At 35.2% G+C, this 22,420-nt stretch overlaps 1 pseudogene; it reads right to left on the minus strand.

Moving 5' to 3' along the window:
* Positions 1-7,527: 7,527 nt before the first annotated feature.
* LOC111747364 lies at positions 7,528-7,646 on the minus strand (annotated as a pseudogene).
* Positions 7,647-22,420: the final 14,774 nt, after the last annotated feature.

Consider the following 22,420-nt stretch of genomic DNA (forward strand, 5'->3'; position numbering starts at 1 on the left):
CGTCGCTTCGCGCGTGCTATTCCGTCCGCCTCGTCTCGCTTCGCCTCACCGGACGCGTCATGCCCCGCCTGCTTGTTCTCTGCCTGCTTCGCCGCCGCCGCGTGGCCCCACCCGGCCGCCGGCTGGCCCACTCGGAGCCCGGTCGCAACCAGCAGCCTGCATCGGCTGTGGTGAGTTGGGGCCCAGCCCTCGGGTCGGCGCGGACGGGATGCAGCGACGAGAGCGCGTGGCCGAGGTTGGAGGCGCCCCGACGGCAGGGGAGGAGAGGAGGGCCGGGGCCATGGCTCACGTGGGGGCTGCCGTTGGGGGAGGGGGTTGGAGGCCGCTGGGTGACCGGGGAGGGTTTCGGTGAGCGCGCCAGAGTTGGGCCTGAGGGCCGGGAAGTGGGATCTTGAGTGGGAGGGGCCTCGGAGAGGGCCGGGGCCGACTTCGTGGGTACCCTTTATGGGCGCCGGGACCGAGGGCAGAGCTGTTGCAAACCTACCACCTTCGAACGCCCTCTTTACTTCCACGATCTATCATTTTCTCTAAGATGTTGGAAATCCTGGGCAGCATCCACGTTTCAGAGTTCAAAGGTCGGAACTAGGGAACCGTTAGGAGAGAAATAAAATTTTTTCAGAAATTTAAGTTCGATCATAAAGGAATGGAAATTCAGCTTTTTTAGTTTTCGTCAGGCCCGGGTTTCTAGGACAGCGGCCAGATCCTCAAAACGGAAGCGGTTTTTGTTAGGCATCAAGTGAAGGTCGAGGAAGCCATACTCGAAAACTGTGTCGTTTCATCTTCTCTTCCAGGACGTGGCTGTTGGACTCGTCGTGATTTTTATGACTTTCTTAACACCGTGTGGGTATGTGCTGAGCAATCTGAACCAGTTCAGAAGAGACTAGGTGGAAGAAGATGTGGAGCAGCCATAACGTCCAACAAGATATCAGAAAAGCTGTGCCTTCTTTAAATGAGTCAAAGCGCTAAGTTGAGTTGATGATGCAACCATTGTGGATATTCAGTTTCATAACCATATGTTTATGGTAAATATTTTGCACTTTTTTAGTATTGTGCATTATATAAATCTGAGTTGTATAGTCATTTAAAAAACGTTAAATAAAATTGAAACACTTATTCATGTTTGGTATGTGTAATCAGATAGTTTTTAAACATCGTGAAAGGTGATGACAATTTACTGATGAAGAATACGATAATGAGAACTTCTATGAAAAGTTAGACTTAGAGACCAGAATGCCATCGACTTACTTTTATGGGAGTGAATGCATGTATGCAGTGACATAACATTCAAAGATTAGATATATAGCACTGAGGTAATACAAGTTTAGCTACATGACTCTTCCTACTCTTTCTATTCTACTGGGACTGCCCCTTAAGAGTAATGAGCTCTAGACTTCCCTTTGTACTGTGAGAAATAGAACTTTATTGATGTCTTAAAAATGCCTGTTTAAATTCTTACAGTCCGGGATTTAGTAAGTACTTGTATACTTTATTTGTACCTCTCCTAAATTATTGTAAGTCATCTCTCAAATTTGAAGAATCAGACAACTTTGACTGTCAGCTCACAATGCCAATCATTGTGTGACTGGACAGCATAATTCAACTCGGCCTTGGTTTCCTTATCTCTGTAATGGGAACTTAAAACTAGGATCTTGAAGGGATGTTCTGGGGAAGTAAAACATTGAACAAAGAACACCTCCCAGCGTAGTGCTTGAAATAGAGTAATCAACAAATAGAAGTTACTGTTAAGAGAATATATGTTTACTAACATTCATCCAACAGGTACTTGCATTCCTGCAATGTGCCAGGTATTCAATGTCGATAAACGAAAAGTAGGTCCCTGTCTTTGTGGGGCTTGGAGGACTTGCATTCTAATTACTTTAATGTCCTTATATTTTTATTTCAACATTTTGCTGTTTTAGAGTTCTCCAGAGAAACTGAACAATAGTGTGTGTGTGTGTGTGTGTGTGTGTGTGTGTGTGTGTGTGTGTGTGTGTGTGTGTGTGTGTGTAGATGAAGAGTAAGAGATTGATTTTAAGGAATTGGCTCACAAGTGTGGAGGCTGCCAAGTCCAAAATCTGCAGGGTAGGCCAGCAGGCTGGAGACTTAGGAAAGAATTGGAGTTTGAGTTTGAAATCAGTCTGGCAGAATTTAACATTCTCAGTGGAAGTCAGTATTTTTCTTAAGACTTTCAGTTGATTGGATGTGGCCTGCCTACATTGTAGACAGTAATCTGCTTTCCTCAAAGATTACTTATTTAAATGTTAATCTTTTCTAAAGAGTACCTAAAAGAAACATCTAGAATAGCGTTTGGCCAAATAATTAGGTTCTGTGCCCTAGCCAAGTTGACACAAAATTAATTATTACAGTTAGGTAAAATAATTTTTCAGAAGGAAACTGAAAAGAGTTTGTGATATTCCTGAAATTTAAAGGTATGAGTATAGTAGCTAATTGAAATCCTCCTTTGTTAAGATTGTTAAGATCCTCCTTCTGTGTTCCCTTATGGCAAGCCTGCTCTTATGTCCTTTAAAGAACTCTGGCCCATCAGGACACAGACTCTATTTTCTGGTTTCTTATATTTATCAAGACCTCGTTCTTGCGATTTTGAACTTAATTTTTTCTCCTCTGACTCTGATGACTGTGCTTAAGCTTCTGATGATTGCCTTTGTGTGCTCCAACTAATGACAGACTGGTATACCTTTGTCCTGGCCGGGGAAGAATATTGAACTATAGGAGTCTCTTCCATAGAACTTTAGCACTTAATTTTCTGAAGCATTTATTTGGCAGTCTTATTTATTGAATAGTCTCATGGAATAATGCTATGTGTCGGGAAATGGTAGTTCATTTTGGTGAATGAACTCTGTTCTGTCTTATTTAATTTGACATTTGTAAAGGTGTGACATTCCAAGTACTGTTGATTCTTGTTATTTGGGTAGTTATTTTCTATAAAGTCACTGAACACTGAATTCAGTGAACACCGAATGTTTGTTCCTAGGGGAAAATACAGGGTTAGGTTCCTGTTAGCCCCAGGTCACAACATTTTTTTGTCAACCTAGCAATACATAACCTTGTTTTATGTGTGTTTCTGTTTAAAGACACCTTATTTATATATTATTGATTCATGATTCATAAGCATTTTACTCATGGCCAACAGCACTGTAACTCGTGCTTGAATGAAGTCTAATAGTCATATTTCTCATATATGACACATTATAGTCTTCTTGTGCTTTGGAATGCTAGACAGCACTTCAGCACTATGCATGCAAGCCATTTTAAATAGTGAAATCACCAACAAAAAGTACCAAAATATAAAACATGTGACACTAAATAGAACATAGAAAAGATACTTGTTTACAGTTTGAATGCTGAAACAAGACAGCATCACTTTTTGACCTCATCATTGGGTGAGTTCAAAATTTTTGCCACTCTATGTCTTTGAATGGTGTGACAGCATTGTATTGTTTTTGGGATTGCAAAACAGTTTTAGTGAGTAGGGGATTTTGCAAATGTGGAGTCTACAAATAATGAGAATCGGTATAATCCTTGAAGGAGATCTTGTGCCTATTTGTGTGCAACATTTTGGGAATTCTTAGTTTGAAATTTTAAGAATTTGCAGGATATTCTTTTGGGAAGAACTAAGTGTGGAGAAACCGTCATCCCCTGAGATTGGAGTTTTGTGGAATAGTTTTTAAAAATGAGTTTGGGGAGTAAATGAAGTAGTGCACCGCTTGGTTTAAAAATGAGATTTGATGATAAACTAATGATTTCCTTGGTAAAACTGAGGGAAACTGAAAGAGGAAGTTATAAATATTTTGATGGTGATATTTTTTTGTAGATTAGAGCTTTCGCAATCCATTTCCCAGATAAGTACTTTATTGGCCAACATTCAGTTGGTTATGAAATTTGGTATCTGATAAATGGTTAACTCATTAAGCATATAGATATACTGCCTTTCTGTCTCATCTACACAGCCATATTTAAAATTCTTTGAGAAAGGGTGAGGTATGATTTTTTTAAATCCTAGTTTTAGTATATTGGATAAATCAAAATATTTATTTTTTGATCAGAAGACAAATTGTCCCTTCACTTAAACAGGTTATTTGGTGAACATCTGTTATATATTCTGTAGATGGGAATGCAGATAATTCCTATCTTTTTTTTCCTTATCTATTGTCATTCCTTTCTCAATGTCTGGCACATATTCTTAGCTCCTTTTTATTGAAAATATATACCAGTTGAGTGGTTAAACTGCTGGTAAGACAAATAGAGTTGATCTTTCCAATTTCCATCTTTTCTAGTAGTGGCTGTAGTGCTATGTTGAGGAAGATTATAGAAGAAATGGAATAATTTTAATCAGTGTAATTAAAATGTAACATTGACTTAGCATATCAATTTTCCCTTCATAATTTTTGGCAAAGATATACATAAAAATTATAAATTTAAGTCTTTAGGTAAGGGCTTATAAATCATATGTAATATATTTATATGCGCGATGAAGTATTTAATTTTGTAAGCATGATAAATACGATATTTGTGGCAAATATTTTTAGCTTTTTATAAGAAGAGTTGGTAATTATGAAATATTTCTCTTCAGAAGGATCAAGAATGGTCTATTTTTCAATACAGGAAAAACTTTTTGTAAAGTTCGATTTATTTTTAAAGTTCTGTTGCTATGGCAAGTTGCTGAATTTGGGTAAATTGCTTAATTTCTAGAAGTCTGTTTCCTTTTCTATAAAATGAACAGGTTGATCTAGACCAGTGATTTTTAACTTTTTGCTTTATTCAAATCAATGTATTACCATTGAAAAAATTTATGGTTTATCATATAAGCAGAACATTTTGAATTTTTTAAACAGTAACCTGAGGTTAGTAAGAATTAAACTTTACAAATCAAGTACTATTTAAATTGATACTGTTTATAATTTATGCATATGTGCATAAAAATATAAATGCAATGTGATACTTAAGTAGACTTAGCAATAGGGAAAATCACTTCTCTAATGTCATATACATGATGTTGGCCTTGACTCCTCAGCTTTATTACTCCATTACTTGGCATCACTTAGGCATCCACTCCATCTTCTCCATCAGGACCTTGCTTTTTTTCGTGTTTTACCTCTCCAGTCTTTTCACTTTGTTCACTTTCGTTTAACTGTTCTATTGCCAACACTTTTAACTTTTTTGCTTTTGTATTCTTTTGTTCATGCGCCATACAAAATATAAATCTTGGGTCAATCCTCATCCATTGATTTTGACTTAGGCAAGTGTTGCAGAGGGAATCACAGAATCACACTATTAGTGCTATTAGAAATTCATCATCTCCAGACTCAAGCCTACAGTGATTCTTGAAATTTCCTTTCTCTTTTCCTTTAATTTTCACGGTCCTGGCTATTTTAAATCTCACCTTGACATATTCTATTAGCCCCTGTACTCAATCTTAACAGACTTTCTCACCTCCTACTTCACAGAGAAAGTTGAAACTATATCTTAATTATTTTCTCACTATCTGCAAATGTAATGAATCTCACCCATCTTTCCTCCAATTGAAGTGGAAAGAGAATGACTGTTACAAGGCTGATCTGTGCTCTGGGTCCTACATCCTTCCATATCCTATAGGATACAAAGCTCTAGAAATTTATTGATTCTATCATGATAATTTAAATATGCTCAGCTTCCATTCTTTAAAAAATGAAAAAAAAAACCCCAAACCCATCCTCTTTTTAACATAAGCATGCAAGTTTTTGGTAGTCTTTTCAACTTTCTCATTTAGTTTTCAACTAAATGAAAATTTATTTCTGTTCCTATCATCTAATACTACTGATCCAAAGTCATGAGTGGCTTTGTCATTAAACCTGGTAGTTTTTAGTCCTTACCTTTTGGCAGTATTTGTAGTCCCTCCATCCATGGTTTTGCTTTCTATGGTTTCAATTAACCACAGTAGGCTGATGTCTGTTTTGAGTACAGCGATGAAATCTCATGCCCTTCCACTTCATCCCCCCTAGGATGTGAATCATAACTTTGTCTAGTATATCCATGCTGTATATGCTACCCACTGTTTGTAACTTAATAACTGTCTCGGTTACTAGATCGACTGTTATGCTTATGTTCAAGAAACCCTTACGTAGGTGCTTTGTCATCTCATATCATCACAAGAAGAAGGGTGAATACCGTACAATAAGATATTTTGAGAGAGATCACATTCACATAACTTCTATTACAGTGTATTTTATAGTTCTATTTTACTGCTCTTAATCTCTTACTGTGCCTAAGTTATAAATCAAACTTTATTGTAGTTATGTATGTATAGGAAACAACGTATATATAGAGTTCAGTACTGTCTGTGGTTTCAGGCATCTACTGGGGGAGTCTTGGAACGTTTCCCCTGTGGAGAAGGGGGGACTACCTTACTCTTATTTTGAAATAATCTATTCAACAGTATCACACACTTGTTTACTTCCTATCAGTTTGATTGTTCTTTCTTAGTCCTAGCTTCTCCCTTTTGTTTTAAATCCTCTATATTCTCATCCCTTTGGATGACTTCATTTACTATCTACTTGATCACTCTCAAATCAGTCCTCCTGGCATAGATCTTTCTCCTGAAATCAAGATAGTTATGTCTGTCTGCCTAGCATTTCCTCTTGGGTATTGCATAGATACTTCAGATTAAAAATATTCAAGCCCGAAATCTTTCTCCTCAAATCTGTTCTTCCTGCGCATTCATTTATTCAGTATTTGATTACCTCCTGTATACCACTGTTTCACTCTGCTAGGTACTGGATATATACTGAGGAATTAAACAGATAAAGTCATTGTCTTAACCTAGTCTAGTGGGAGAGAGCGACAAGCATGTAAACTTAAATACATAATCACAAATAGGATTTGAAGAATAATCAGGGACCTAACTTAAGTTGGGGGAGGGGGAGTCACTGAAGATATGTTTGCTAGAATGATACTTAAGTTGAGACTTGAAAGAAATAGGTGAGGTGCAGGGGAAGGAAATTAAAATTTTAGACAGAAGGGACACATGCGAGACCTTGAGGTGGCCAAGGTCCTGATGTTTTATAGAACTGAAGAAAACTGTATAACCTTAGATGTGGGTGAGGAGGGAAATGTGAGACCATGGAGAAAATAAAAACAAGGGACGTAATTATGTAATTGGAATGCTTGCTGCCACCAAGCTAAGATAATTTGATAGCTACTTGCATAAAAGGATTCACTAAAATCAGGCAGTTTGAATCCCTGGACCAGGGTACTCCTAGTGATGTGGTACTCCCGTTTTCTGTGTTTCTATGTCTAACCATTTCTCCAGATCATTATGTATAGATATGACTCATTTTTTTGCTTTCTTCTTTTTTATTGTTGTAAAAACACAATGTAGAATTTACCATCTTAACCACTTTTAAATGTGCAGTTGGGTAGTGTCAACTTATTTTTATTTATTTTTTATTTTTTAGGCGAGGCAACCCTTGGTCGACCTCACAGATTGCAAGGACCTTGTCAGCTTACAATCCCTTACTTTTAAATTTTTTACTCCTATAGCACCTGGTCTTCCTAGATGGTCTCCCATCCAAGTACTAACCAGGCCTGACCCTGCTTAGCTTCTGAGATCAGACAGGATCAGGCATGTTCAGGGTAGCATGGCCGTAGACCAACTTATTCTTTTTAAAAGCTAATATTCCATAGCATAAATACACAATATATGCAATCATTCTTTTCGATTGACATTCAGACCCTTCTTTCCTCTTTCCCTCCCTTTTTTTCCCCCGTATTTTGTTCCTTTAGACAAGGTCAAAAGAAATGTCTTTGTGTATGTTTTAGATAGCAGTGCTTTTATTTCTAAAGGACACATTTTTCCAAAACAGGATTTCTGGCAGAGAGTATATGTGTATTTTTAATCTTAATAGATATTACTCGATTAGTTTCCAAAAGAGGTTGCAGCAATTCATATTCCAATCAGCAGTGCATGAGAGTGCACATCACTCTTTACTTTCATCAGTAATAGATAGCACTGCTTAAAAAAATATGTATTTTTTTGCCAGTTCGATGGATGAGCACTTTTAGATTGAATCTTCCTCCTGAGTGAAGCATTTCCCTTCCTTTCCCAGTATTGCATCCATAGTACCTGGTTGGGGGCACTTCTTTTGAAAAATATTGAAGAACTCTTAATCTTTCTTATGAGGAAACTAATCTTTCTTTTTTTATCCATAGCTTTGTAGTGGAATGGTTGGATGTGATACATCTTTACATCTTAAATTCAGAGAAAGTTTTATCATTTTGTGTTCCAGTGTGCCCAGATTGGCTTTTTCCAATAAAATTCACTGGCTAATATTTATGTTGTATGAGGAGTAATGGATAATCTCTTTAAGAGTGGTTTGGAATGGATCAGTTCCAACTTTTTATCCTTGTTATCACTGAGTTTATGATTCACATTTTTAGTGCAGAGAATATGAAAAACATTTTGAGTTATTTTTGGTCAGGGAAGGTGGGCACCTTGATGAATAGTCCCACTAAGACTACATGAAATGGGGTAGGATGGTTTCCCAGGTAAAATCAGGGTGCTGTAACCAAAAATATCGAATTTGCTAAAACAAGTTGCTTAAACCTGAGATGATGGAAATAAAAGTAAACTTCTACCTCTGACCGTGAGGTAGTAACAGGGTTAGGGTTTTCCATCTCATGGTAAAAATCTAGAAATCTCGCAAAAATATCACCTCCCCCAAAACTCCTATTTCAGGCACTGTTCAACGGCCAGTCCCAGACTGCAATCCCTGTGGGAACAAACGAAGTGAATCCTACAACTGCCCTGGTTTTCTGCCTGGAAGCAATTTTACACAGAATTGCAGGGGATGGGATTCTAAACAGCTTGATGGTCTTGCTGAATTGAGATAAAGACTGTAGTTTCTGAAGACCAATACAGCTAGAATTTGTGGGGGAAGATGATCAAGGATGGGAGAACCTTAAAGAGAAGCATGGAAGGAGAAAACTACAGGTCATCTCAGCAGATGTAAACCATTTGATAAAATGACATCTATTCATAATAAAAACTTAACAAACTCGGAATATAAGAGAACTTCCTGAATCTCATAAAGGGTTTTTACATAAAACCTATGGGAAATATCATACTTAAATGGTGAAATTTTGAAAGCTTTCTATTTGGAGTTGGGAGAAAAACAAAGATATCTATCTATTCCATTTTTCTTCAACATTGTACTGGAAGTGCTAGTCACTGCATGAAGGTAAGAAAAGGAATACATATTGAAATAAACCATTTGCAGATAACATGATTGTGCATATAGGAACATCCAAAAGAATATACAGGTAAATTATTAACAAGCTTAACAAGATTGTGAGAAACAAGATCATTAAGCAAAATCAATTGGAGTTTTGTATATCAGCCACAAACAGTTGGAGAATGAAATAAGGCAACCATTTAAAGTAGCGTCAAAAATGAACCTTGTGAGAATAAATCGAAAAGATGTACAATATCCCTCAGAAAATTACAGTTTTAAAAAGAATTTAAAGAAAACCTAGAGATAAACCATATTTACAGATTGGAAGACAATACTTTAAGGATGTCAGATTCCTCAAACTTTTCTCAGATTATCTGTACATTCAAAACGATCCCAAGCAAAATCCCCAAAGTGTGTATTTGTATATGTATGTGTATTTGACAAATTGATTCCACAGTTTATATGGAAATGCAAAGATGAGGAATAGCTAAAACACTTGAAGAAGAGCAGCAAGATGAGAGGACTCCAGATATCAAGACCACTTTTTTCTAAAGCTACAATAATTAACACAAGAATAGATAATAAATTGACAAAACAAAATAGTGCCCAGAAACAACCATCAATATATACACTTGATTAGATGGAGATGCCATTGCATAGCATTCCATAGCAGTGGTAAGGATACTTCAATAAATTGTGTGGACAAGTGGATAATCATATAAGGAAAAAAAAACTTTAACTTCATACCACAGCCAAAAATAATTCAATTCTATGTGAGTTATAGATATGAATATGAGTAGCAAAACAAAGTTTATAAGATAGACGGATGTGGAATAAGGTGGAAGTGTAAATTGGTACAACCATTTGGAAACCAGTTTAGTACGATGCAGTAAAATTGAAGACAAGGCAGCAATTTCACTCTAGTATACTTAACTGAAATGTATCTATCTACATAAGCACTGGAAGATGTGAGCCTTACTTATATAATAGTTTCAAATGGAAATAACTTAAGGATCTATCACCAAATAAAGAATGGAGTTTTTGGTATTTGCACACTAGAACACGCAGTAATGAAAATTAACAAACTACAGTTAACATGCAACAACAAAAGAATTTCAGGAACAGTATTGAGGGCTAGAGGCAAGACCAAAATAATTCATACACTACGAAGGTAATGGGAAGGTTACAAGGTGAATAAAAAAAATTAAAGGTTTTCAAAATTTATTACGCAGCATGTTATACATATGGATATGTTGTATGCACCAAATTGTAAATTTTACTTCATATGTCTATACACGTAAAGAGTCTTCAGTCCATTGTTTTATGTGGAGAATATAGTGACAGAAACCCCATATTCAAACAAGCTAAAGAAGTAATTTTTTTCCATCATTGCCACAGGAAGTCTCTAACGACTTCATTTTCTGCCGCATTTCCATTACATGTTCCAGCAGTTCTTTAATAAGTACCTTCCATGGATCAAGATTGGGTGTTCTGTTTGAAGCATTGACTAGATGAGTGACCACCCAAACCTTTTGGGATAAACTTTGAACTTTGTACCATCTGATACATCCTTGAACAAATGAAGCACTGCATCATGGCCATCGTTTCACGTTTGGTGATAGGCTACAAAGATTTTGGGATAAATTAGACCTCAGGATTGATATATATCATGTGGATAATTTTGAAAATTAGTAATATAATAAAAATTATGGTGATGATTTTTTTAAAAATTGGTTTTGACTATGTTCAGACATATTTAGTGACTACATTTTTGGTAGTTTTCTGATCTTTAAAAATCCTTGTATAAGGAGAAGAATGAAGATAATTACCTCAGAAGTCAGGTAATTGTTACCTTTGGGTGTGAGGGAGAGAGCTCTAATTTGGAAAGGCAAATTAGAGTTTATAGTGTTAGAAATGACCTGGGTGGTGATTACATGGGTATTTGTTTATATAATAATTCATTAAGCTGCACATTTATGTTTTATATGCTTTCCCATATGTGCATTTTTCCCCCTACAATATAAATGGCTTTAAAGAACATGGGAGGAAGTAATTGTAGTTTATGTATTTTATAAGTATCTTCTTAAAGAAGACAAAATGTTAGAAGGGAGCTCTGGACCTTTGGCGAATTTGATTTATTAGAATCAGTTTCATCAAGGATAAAGAAGTAGAACGGTTGGTATTCTTGAAATTTGAGCATTCTTTGAAGGAGGATAATAAGTAGCATACTAACTTGTGGTTAGGTATCTACATATGGGGTAGCAGAGAGAGACTTTGATGTTCCAGAGAATGAGCAGAATCTATTGCACATAATAGGATTCAGTAAATGTTTCTTAATTAACCTAGGACCCAGTCATTAAATAGGGCTCTTCAGAAACTGGTCTTTACATTTGATGACTTCCATCAATATTTTATTGAGAATAAGGGTTATAGTTCTTCGTAATTAACATAAGAAATAGGATTCTCTTCTTTATCAAAGTCAGCCAAATGGCATAGGCTTATTTCCAAAATTTTTAGCTGTCGAGAGTAATTTAGAGATAAAGACATTAAAGCATTACTTAAGTATGTTTGCTGTTTTTCTAGGTGAAATTAGGAGCACAGTCACGTGAAGTATGTATGTATAAACTCTCCTAGGCAGACTGGATAAAATCTTTTATTTTAGCATTTTCCTTAGAATATTCTTTTTATAGAAACAATTAAATTGAACCATTTTTAAAAAGCCAAATCATTATTAGAAAATCAAGAATTCTTTTTCTTCTGGTTCTATGATTGGCTATTTGCCTTCTAGAAAGTACTTATACTTTGGCTGGCTTTCCCCCCGTTCTTTAGTTTTCTTCAATTTCTCAATCCTTAGCCTTCTGCTATTCTCCATGCATTCTATTTCATTGAGGAGGAGCTATTGTTCCTTTACTTCAACCATCACTTTTATGATGATAATTTCCAGGCTTCACCTTCTAGTCAAACTGCTGTCCAATTTTGTGAGATTCCTTTAGGATGTTTGAAGTTCCACCATTACTTCTAGATAAATGTCTTCTAAACAGAATTCCTAGAACCCGTGACTAACTTTTTTCAAACTCCCAGTTTCTGCCAATAGTCCTACTATGCTCTAAAGAGGAAATGAATGCTATTTTGGCTGTGAAATCTGTCACGACATCCATCTTCAGGTTTGATTTTTGCCTTACTAAGTGGTTATCTCTGCTGAAGTTTCACATACATTGGAATAATGCATAAGAATAATACTTGACATTACTAAATACTTACTAGGTACCAGGTACTTTTCTAAGAGATTTATGTTAATTCATTTTATCCTCACATCAACACTAGTTTATAATTATTGCTTTATGTAGTTGTATTTCAAATCATGTAGGAGAAAAAGTTACAAACAAAAAATACATTATTACTGCCTTTCATTTTTATCTATGTAATTACTTTTTCAGCGCTTTTTATTTCTTTTTGTGGATTTGAGTACTTTCATTCTCAAAGATTCTCTTTAATATTTCTTTTAGGAATGATCTGCTAGTGAGGCATTCTCTAGGTTTTTGTTTATCTATGAATGTCTTCATTTTGCCTTTACTTTTGATGGTAGCTTTTCTGAATATTGAATTTTGGTTAATAGTTTTTTTTTTCTTTCAGCTTTTTGAATATATCATTCCATTCTTTCTGGTTTCTGATGAGAAGTCAGCTGTTAATCTTATTGAGGCTCACAGATAAATGATGAGTTACTTCTCTCTCGCTACTTTCAAAATTCTCTTTATTGCTTTGGCTTTTGGCACTTTGATTGTGATGTGTCTAGGTGTGGATATTTTTTAATTTATCCCACTAGAAGTTTGTTAAGCTTCTTTTAGGATGTGTAGATTAATATTTTACATCCTATTTGGGAAGTTTTCAGCCATCATTTCTTCAAATATTTCTGTACCTCTCACCTCTCCTTTTTATGATGTCCCACATGTCTCTGAGGCTCTGTTTATTAAAATTTTTTTTCTTCCTCACATTGGACATTCACAATTGACCTATCTTCAAGCTCATCAATGTTTTTTTTATTTCTGCTTAAATCTTCTGTTGATATTATGTAATGAATTTTTTTCATTTCAGTTATTACTCCAGAATTTCTCTTTGGTTCTTTAATTTTTTTTTCTATCTTTTTATTGCTATTTTCTAGTTAGTGAGACATTGTTCTTATACTTTCCTTTAGTCCTCATGTGGTTTCCTTTATCTTTTTTTTAAATATGTTTAAAATAGCTTATTTAAGTCTTTGTCTAGTAAGAATGCCAATGTCTGGGCTTTCTCAGGGCTAAAATCTATTGGTTGCTTTTTGTCCTGTGTGTTGGGTCATACTTACTTGTTTCTTAGCCCATCTCCTATTTTTTTTGTTGAAAACTGGACATTTAAAATAATATAATAACTCTGGAAATCAAATTTTTCTCCTTAGGGTTTATTGTTATTTTTTTTGTTGTAGTTTGTTTAATGAGTTATCTGAATTAATTATGTAAAGTTCATATTCTTAGTTGTGTGTGGTCCCTAAAGTCTGGGGCTTTTCAAAGCCCTTGCAGCAGCTCATTGTCCATCTTTTCCTTTTAAGCTTTTTGGTTAGTCTGTTGTTTGCCTCTACTGTTATCCACCCCCTCAGGCAGCTGTGAAGTTAAGCAATTGCCTGCGATTGTTTTTGACAAATGACTCTGAAAAAGCCCTTTCAAATCAATCAATTAATTAATTAATTAGTTTTTGTTTTGTTTACATTTAATATAAGTTGGAGTGAATAGAAGCTTTGAATTTGGATACTAAAACAATACACTTAGCTAATTTTAGAGAAGAAATATATATAGATATTTTAATTTTAATTAACTTTTTTTTATGGTGACATTGGTTAATGAAATCTAGTAAGTTTCGGCTGTACATTTTAACAGTAAGGCATATATATATTTACATTGTGTGTTCACCTCCCATAGTTAGATTTCTTTCTGTGACCACATATTAGACAACTTTTACTCCATCTACCTCCCCTCTATCCCCTACCCTCTGGTAACGACTAATCTATTATCCATGTCCATGAGTCTCTGTTCGTTTATTCTGTTCGTTTGTTGCTTTTACGTTTATATCCCACATATTCAAATTTACACTTGGGTAAGCTCCAAGTCAGGTTAACCTTGTGAGTGGGATTTCTCAGGCAACCATCAGACAGATCAAATGATGGCATCCCTTTGGAATTGGGACTTTGAAGAAGCCCCAGCCTGGTTCTGCCCCATTATGTGGCTGCCAGCTGCTAGATTTTACTGCAGGTGCATTATTAGTTTTTGAGATTGCCTCGGAGCAGGAGAATGGGGGATGGGAGTAAGAAAGTTAAAATTCCACAAAACTCTCTGTTTTAATTGAAATTCAGTTTTGTTTTGTTTTTTTGTTTTTTTTTAATAAAATGCTACCTGGATTGTTGCAAGCATTTAGTTAATTTCCGGAGTTCAGAAAAAGTTGATTTTGTCAATTTTTGCCAGTCTTCTCTTTGCTTTTATGGAGAAGAATTTTCAGAAGTTCTTGCTACCCCTTTTCACTGACATCTTCTCAGTAAATATTAAGAGCTTAGCTGCTCTGTTTTACGTAATATGGAAATATAGGAGCACAAGAAGTAATTTTTTTTAAAGGTATGCTCCACAAGAATCTTGTGATTTGGTTCTGTCTACAAGATCAAGTCAGTTAGGTAGGATTTTACCCTGGGCACAAGATCGAGTGTCACCAGGAGGACCGTAAGCCAAGGCAATTTGAGGTAAAGCATCCAGGATAGAGAAGCAGCATTATGGGAAGACCCAAAGTTGGATCCTAGATTATAGTATTGCACATAAATTTGGAAGGGCATGTAAATATTCTACATAAATTTGGAGATGTGGGCAGAAATAGAAGAATGTGTAGAGTATTTAGTAGAGTTTAATCACATATGCAGGCCCACGTGATTAGTTCAAGACTGAGACAATGAATTGCAGACTGGATCAGAGAGCTCTATGAACCTGATGTCTATTGCACATTCCCAGGGCAGTGTGGTTCAGGTCTTATGGTTTATAGGAGTTGCTCCTGGTTAATCACTTATAATTGATTGTCAAGGCAAAACCATACTAAAGCATTGAACAATTCCAAGGTAGAGTAGGATTTCCTGAATTTTGTAGTCTATAAATACGGAAGCGTTTTAGAGGAGATGGAAATCAATAATAGCTGCAGTAGTCAGGAAAGTCTTCATGAAGGAGGGAAAATCGCTCTTTATAGATAGGGTTTGGTAGGCAAGAATGGCTGCATATACCCACAAACATGAAGGTAGAAATGAATATGAAATGGAAAGATGTGTATTGGGGTAAACATGGGAACTTATTTTGGGTTACATAATATTTCCTAGTGAAATAGTATTTGAAATAAGAAATTGCCCAGAATGGAACGATAACAGGCTACTAGAGGATTAAAAAGAAATATGAGAAATGATTCTGGACACTATTCAAGATAAACAACATGAATTAATGATAGCTGTGCACGGTCTTTTTTTTTTTCTATTTTACTTCTATTCATCTCATTATTTTTGAGGAGAAGTGCCTAATTTTATTAGTACCTTAATATGTGCCAACACCACGCTAAGCACTTTACACGTATATTTTATTTAATCCTCATATCTTACCTTTTGAGGTAGTCATTATGAATCCTATTTTATAGATATAGGAAATCTGGTGTTTTGGCTGAGCCCTTTTGTTTTCATGGGACCAAAATTCACCACAAGTAGTGGAGGGTTTCTTATGAGGGCAACCCAGATGTTACTTGGGGTCTCTCTTTGCTTTAGAGAATGGTTATATTGGCCATATCCCAATTATACAGCCTTTCTTTGATATCTGCTAATTCCTTTGGCATATTTGATCACATTTCTCTTGTCTTTACTCCTGCATCTTTGATATTATCTTGATTCCACCTCATATTGTCCTGGGGACAAAGCCCATACTCTTCTTTCCACAAATATCCACTAGCACCAAGACATCTGTCATTCATCTAACTTTATTGAAGATTCAAGGGAAGACAGAAAAGAATCAGATAAAGCATTGGACAGATGTCTATAATTTTTCTGTCTCTACCTTTTTATTCTCTTTTCCCTCTATCGGGAATAACAAGAAAATTCCTTTTATCCTTGGCAGAATAGTTAGTTTTCTCCACAGCCAAATCTATAGGACCTTCTTTTCTCAAGCACTTGTCAGGGCATTTACCAGAGTAATACAGTTGACTTCCTAATAGGAGTTGTGGCTCCAGTTTTTAATATAAAATATGGTAGTATATTATGTCATATTATATTAATATATTAATGATAGTATAATATAATATTTTCACACATATTAGAACGTGTGAAAATAAAGGAGCATGTGCGTGTGTGTGTGTGTGTGTGTGTGTGTTTAGGAAGCAGAACTCTTAGTTAAGCAACTATCAGTAGTTATCTGGGAAAAGCTGAATTACTAGGCTTCAGGAAGAATGGGAACCATGACAGGCTGAGATAGAGCCTGGAATGAGAAGGTCATTCATAGTTCTTACAAGTGTTATGGACCTTAGAAGCAGAGTCTGTTGGGTCTTCATGTGGTGGTCTATCATTGATCTTACTCAGGTATTCCTGCTTGTGTATTTATATATCTGAGTTTTTCTCTTTCCATGACTAACAGGCTGATTCTTTTACTTTTTTTGTTTCCATTTCCATAGTGGAGAATCTTTTTGAGGAGACCTTATACTCTTTCAGCAGAAGCTGTTTGGGGTCATTTTTTTCTGAGAAGAAGCTGTAGGAGTATCAGGTACAGCATTTGACAAGTTTAAACTTAGAGAAATTTGCTATGCACAAGGTCAAGCAGTGATAGAGACAGGATGTGAATGGCAGTTTATCTCAAAGGTTATATTCTTCTTACTGTTCTTGTGGGTAGGACTTTGTTTTAGGCTTGCTGTGGGTATGACCCTGGCCCCAAGCTGACAATAAATAGATAAATATGTGATATAAGTTAGCAGATAAGTGCCATATGAATGGTATAGGCAGATGATTCTGGGAGTTAAGATGAAGGAGAAGTTTCTCTTGAGTGAATGCTGAAGATTCATGGCTGAAGTAGCAATTGAGCAGAGGAAAGTAGGCTTTTAGTAGGTAGGAATGTAGGGAAAGGAATTCCAGAGAAAGGGAATGGCATGAATAAAGGCTTAATGATGAAGAAGTCATAAGGATAAATTTGACTTTAGGAGAGGGTACTCGAATCTATGGTACATACTACTTTAGGATGATTAATCTAGGAGCAGCATGAAGAATAGATTAAAGTGAGATTAATATTGGGGATTCTACTAAGGAAGGTGTTTCAGTGATTCAGATGTGAGGTCACGAAGAAATGAATTAGTGTTATGGCAAAAATATGGAAAAAAGAATGGAATTCAAGGACAATTCTGAAAGAGAAATGATAGGACTTAAAGCTCGTATTAGTCTACTAATACCATAGAATACCATGGACTGGATAGCTTAAATAACAGAAATTTGTTTCTCACAGTTCTGGAGGATGAGAAGTCCAAAATCAAGGTGCTGTACAATTTGGTTCTCTGGTAAGGGCTCTTTCTTCATGAAGCTCTAATCTCTCTTCCTATTCTTATAAGAACATTAATTCCATCATGAGAGCCCCACCCTAACTGCCTCATCTAATCCTAATTACTTTCCTAAAGCCCTACCTCCCCAAACACTGGGAGTTAGGGCTTCAACATATGACTTTTGCAGGGACACAATTCAGTCCATAGCAAAAGATGATTAGATCATATGGATGAGGCATAGTGGAAAATAAGACATTAGATTTCAGGTTTGTGCAGCAGTGAGAGTAATGGCTTCATTATGAGAAAAAAAATCAGGAAGAGATGTTGATGGAGGTAGGAAAATAATGCATACTTTCTGAATATTAAGTTTAAGGTAGTAATAGGACATCCAGATGTAAACATCTATCATACAGTTAAAAATACAAGCTTGAATCTTGGCAGACTGGCTAGACAAAAAAAAATTAAAGATTTGAGAATCTTTAACATGTAAGTTGTAGTTGAAGCATGGGAATAGATAATATAACTGAAAGAGAGAGATTTAGAGAAAAGAATTCCGAGGTCGAAGCCTTGAGAAACAACTCACAGTTTGAGGAGTAGAATTCAGAAGATAAAGAAGGGATCAATGGAGAAGTGGTCAGATACTACTTCTTCAGGATGTTGATATGTTCATGCATTGGCCCTAAACTTACAGTCATGAGAGATAAAACACGGCTGAGCACAAAACAAGATAATATCAATTTCATCAGAAACTGAACAGAACTGCAGATTTATTAATTGGTTTGATGTCACAGCATGCTAGACTCCAGGCTGAACACGGGCAAAGGTATTTTGGATTTAGCTCCTGTATGTTAATGGAGGTTAAAATGTTCCACGTAAGGCAGAAACTAGAACACTTACTGCTTGAAGTCTCCTGCTTTCCCCAGCCTCACTCCACCTCACGAAAAGAGTCTGAAGAAAATTGTTGGCTCTTTCTTGGGATATATATAGCTTAGAGCACACTGTAAGCCTGGAGATTAAGGAAGATATCTATATAGTCCTGAGACTTGGAGTGAATCAAACTGCCCAGTGACTTGTGACCAGATTTGTGATATCTCTGTTTAACAATCTTATCAGATAGTATAAGATCTGGTCCAGGACTGGCTGTCCGGGGAGTTAGGTAAGAACAAATAAACAAATAAACAAACCACAAATTGCTGGATAAGGAGGGTTAAACCAGAGGAAAAGAAGAGAGAGAAAAACAAAAATAAGAACAAAAGCCTCTTATACAAGACATACCCAAAGAATCCACAAATAAATCTAATGGCAAGAAACATGACCAAGAAAAAAAATTAGGATAATGTGAATTCAAGATAAATAAAATTATTTTTCATGGAATAAGCTGTCAAAGACCTTAAAACAGTATGTTTAGGATTGAATGAGGGAATAAAAGTTATAAAGAGGAAAAATTATTATCAACAAAAATCAAGCGTACATAAAAAATGAGAACAGGTGAATAAGAATAATATAATTTAGGTATATGAAAATGAAATACGTCATTGAAATAAAAAATTCAGTAGTTGGGACACACACCAGATTGAACACAAAGACAATTCTGAGGAATTCACTCAGAATGCACCATGAGAGGTAAAAAATGTAAAGACTATGAATAAAGTTAAGAGATATGTGTAGAATGAGAGTTATGAAACATCAAATAGAAGTTCCAGAACAAGGAAAGGGAAGAGATTGTAGAAAAGAAATATTTAAGAGAAAAATGGCAGACAGATTTCTATAAAGTGTCATGATTTCTCAGATAGAAAGTGTACTCTCAATACCAAACAGGATAAAATAAATCTATTATATGTAGACACATCATAATGGATCCGCAGCACATTGATGATCAAAATAATGTTTTCAATGCCACCAAAGAGGGAAAAATGGGTTATTTAACAAAAGGCAATTACAGAGTGACAGCAAACTTATCATCATTAAAGGATTTTGGGAAACAATGCAAATATACCTTCAAATGTTGAGGGGGAATATGATTTTGAACTAGAATCTTCTACCCAGCTAAATACTACATTACAGTGTGGGGCAAAGAGAAACATTTCAGCATATGAGAGTACATGCCTTTTCTTAAGTAATAATGAATGTGCTTCACTAAGAAAGAAAAGTGAAATCAGATGGAAGATATGGCATACAAGAAATAATTGGGAGCACAGAAACTGAAAAAATATGTTGGTAAATTTACTTAACTACTGATCAGATGAGTAAAGGCAAACTGAAACTCTAGACAACAATAACAAAATGGAGAATCCTGTTCAAATGCAAGGCGGATAGAAATAGAGAATAGTTTGAGTTTGTTAGAAAAATTTAAGCATTTTATTTTAAAATCTATAAAAGTAATCAGTAAAAGACTAGAAACAATCTATATCTTTGAAATGAGCATAAGGAATTGGGGGATTACAGAAACTTTTTTAAAGTAAGATGGGAGAAAACGAGAAAATTGGCAAACAGCCTTATGCATATATAAAAAGTTGATTTATGACAAATTTGGCATGGGATTAGAAATTGTTAGTAAAGAATTTAATAAATGACTTAGTATGATATTTAACTATGTGGGAAAAAGTAGACCCAACCTTACCCTCTACACAGAAAAATTTAATTTGTAATAAACACTTAAATGTAAAATATAAAAATTTAAAACTTTTAGAATGAAGTATATGAATATCTTTATAACCTTGGGGATAGGAAAAAATTTCTTAAAGTAGAAAAAGCATAAATTATAAAGGAAAACATTGAAAAATTTGGCTGCATTTATATTTTAAAACTTCTGTTTAATAACGAAGCTATAAATGAAGAGAAAACAAGACAGCATGAGTGAAGAAATTTCTTCTATCTGAAATGTTTCTATTCTGTCTTCATTCTGAAGGATATTTTTGCTCAATATTAAAATACAGTACTGACAGTTTTGTGTTTCCTTTCAGTACTTTAAAGATCTTGATTGTTTTCTCATCTCCATTATTTCTATTTGTCAGTAGCAAATAGAATTGATATTTCCTTATATGTAATTTGTCATTTTTCCCTGGTTGCTTCCATGATGTCCTGTTTGTCCTTGGTTTTTGGCAGTTTAAATCTTATATGCCTGGATTTGATTTTCTTTGTTTTTCTCTTGCTTAAAGATTTTTTAGGGCCTCTTGAATCTGTAAATTTTATTTCATCAAATTTGGAATTTTTTTCAGCCGTTATTTCTTTAGATATTTTTCCTGTCTATTTATTTTCCTTCTGTGACTAATATCACATGTATGTTAGACCTTTTACTATTGACTGACAGGTTCCAAGGCTCTTTTCATTTTGTTCCAATTTTTCCCCTTTTGTTCTTCAGATTGGATAATTTCCATGGATTTATATTCAAGTTTACTGACTGTTTCATCTGTTTTCTGCCATTAAGCTCATTCAGTGAATTTTTAATTTAAAATACTGCATTTTTATGTTTTTTAATTTCCAGTTGGCTCTTTTTGAAAACACTTTCTATTGCTCTGCTGGCATTCATATCTTTTCACTCGTTATGAAAATATTTTATTTCACTGAGCAGAATTAGGCTTTAAAATTTTTGTTTGCTAATTCCAACTTCTGGATCATCTCGAGTTTTTTCTGTTGTCTTTTTTTTCGAGAATAGGTCACATTTCTCTAAGTGTTAAGTAAGTTTGAATTGTATTCTGGACATTATGAACGTTATGCTGTGAAGACTCTGAATTTTGTTATTTTCCTCTGAAAGGTGTTGATTTTTTTTTTTTTTTGGCAGATAACGAATTTAACTGAAGCTATAAACTAACTTAAGTAGCAGCTTAAATCTGAGTTTAGTTCTTTTATTCCTAGCTGGATCATTCTTTACACACAGCCCTGCACATGGATGGTTCGGGGATCAGCTAGAGATTTGTAGAGAGACACATAATTTACATTTCTTCCTCTTTGGCTCTTTCTTTCTAGTGGTTCCCCTTCCCTTTCCAGTAGTTATGGTCACTCTAAACTGTGTACTTTGGTAATTTGGACCACAAAAGCTGTGAGTATACTTTTAAGAGTTTTAGCCACCCTGTTTGGCCTCAACTAAAGCTATCCCTCAAGACCAAAAGCTGTAAAGAATGGAAACTCATATTCTTGTGACATTCTCTTCTTCCAAGTGTTAACATTTTTCTAGAATCTACCTGCTTTTGTTAAATCTCCAATTCCTTCAGGGTTTTAAAATTTTTATTCTTAAAAAAAATTTTTTATCCTGAGTTTGTAGTTGTTATCTTTGGAAGGATCAGTCCAGCTGTCATTTATTTGGCCATACTGAAAGTGGAACCTGGAGGGAGTGTAAGTTGATACAATTATTTTGTAAGGAATTCGAAGGAAGTCGAAGTTGAGAATATCCTAGAGAACTTTTCGTATGTGTATGCATGTATAAGAATGATTATTGCAATATTTTGGTGGTAGGAAAAAGTTGCAAGTAAAATGTTCACCAACAAGACAGTAGTTAAATAAATTGTGGAATATTTATAAAATGAAATACTATACGGTAGTTAAAATGAATAAATTAGTGCTTGTATCAACATTATTAAGTCAAAATGTGATGTTGACTGTTAGAATAGCTGTAATCAACACGACAAATGTTGGATAGGACG

Source organism: Pteropus vampyrus, unplaced genomic scaffold (genome assembly GCF_000151845.1).
Source record: "Pteropus vampyrus isolate Shadow unplaced genomic scaffold, Pvam_2.0 Scaffold219, whole genome shotgun sequence".
NCBI lineage: Eukaryota > Metazoa > Chordata > Mammalia > Chiroptera > Pteropodidae > Pteropus > Pteropus vampyrus.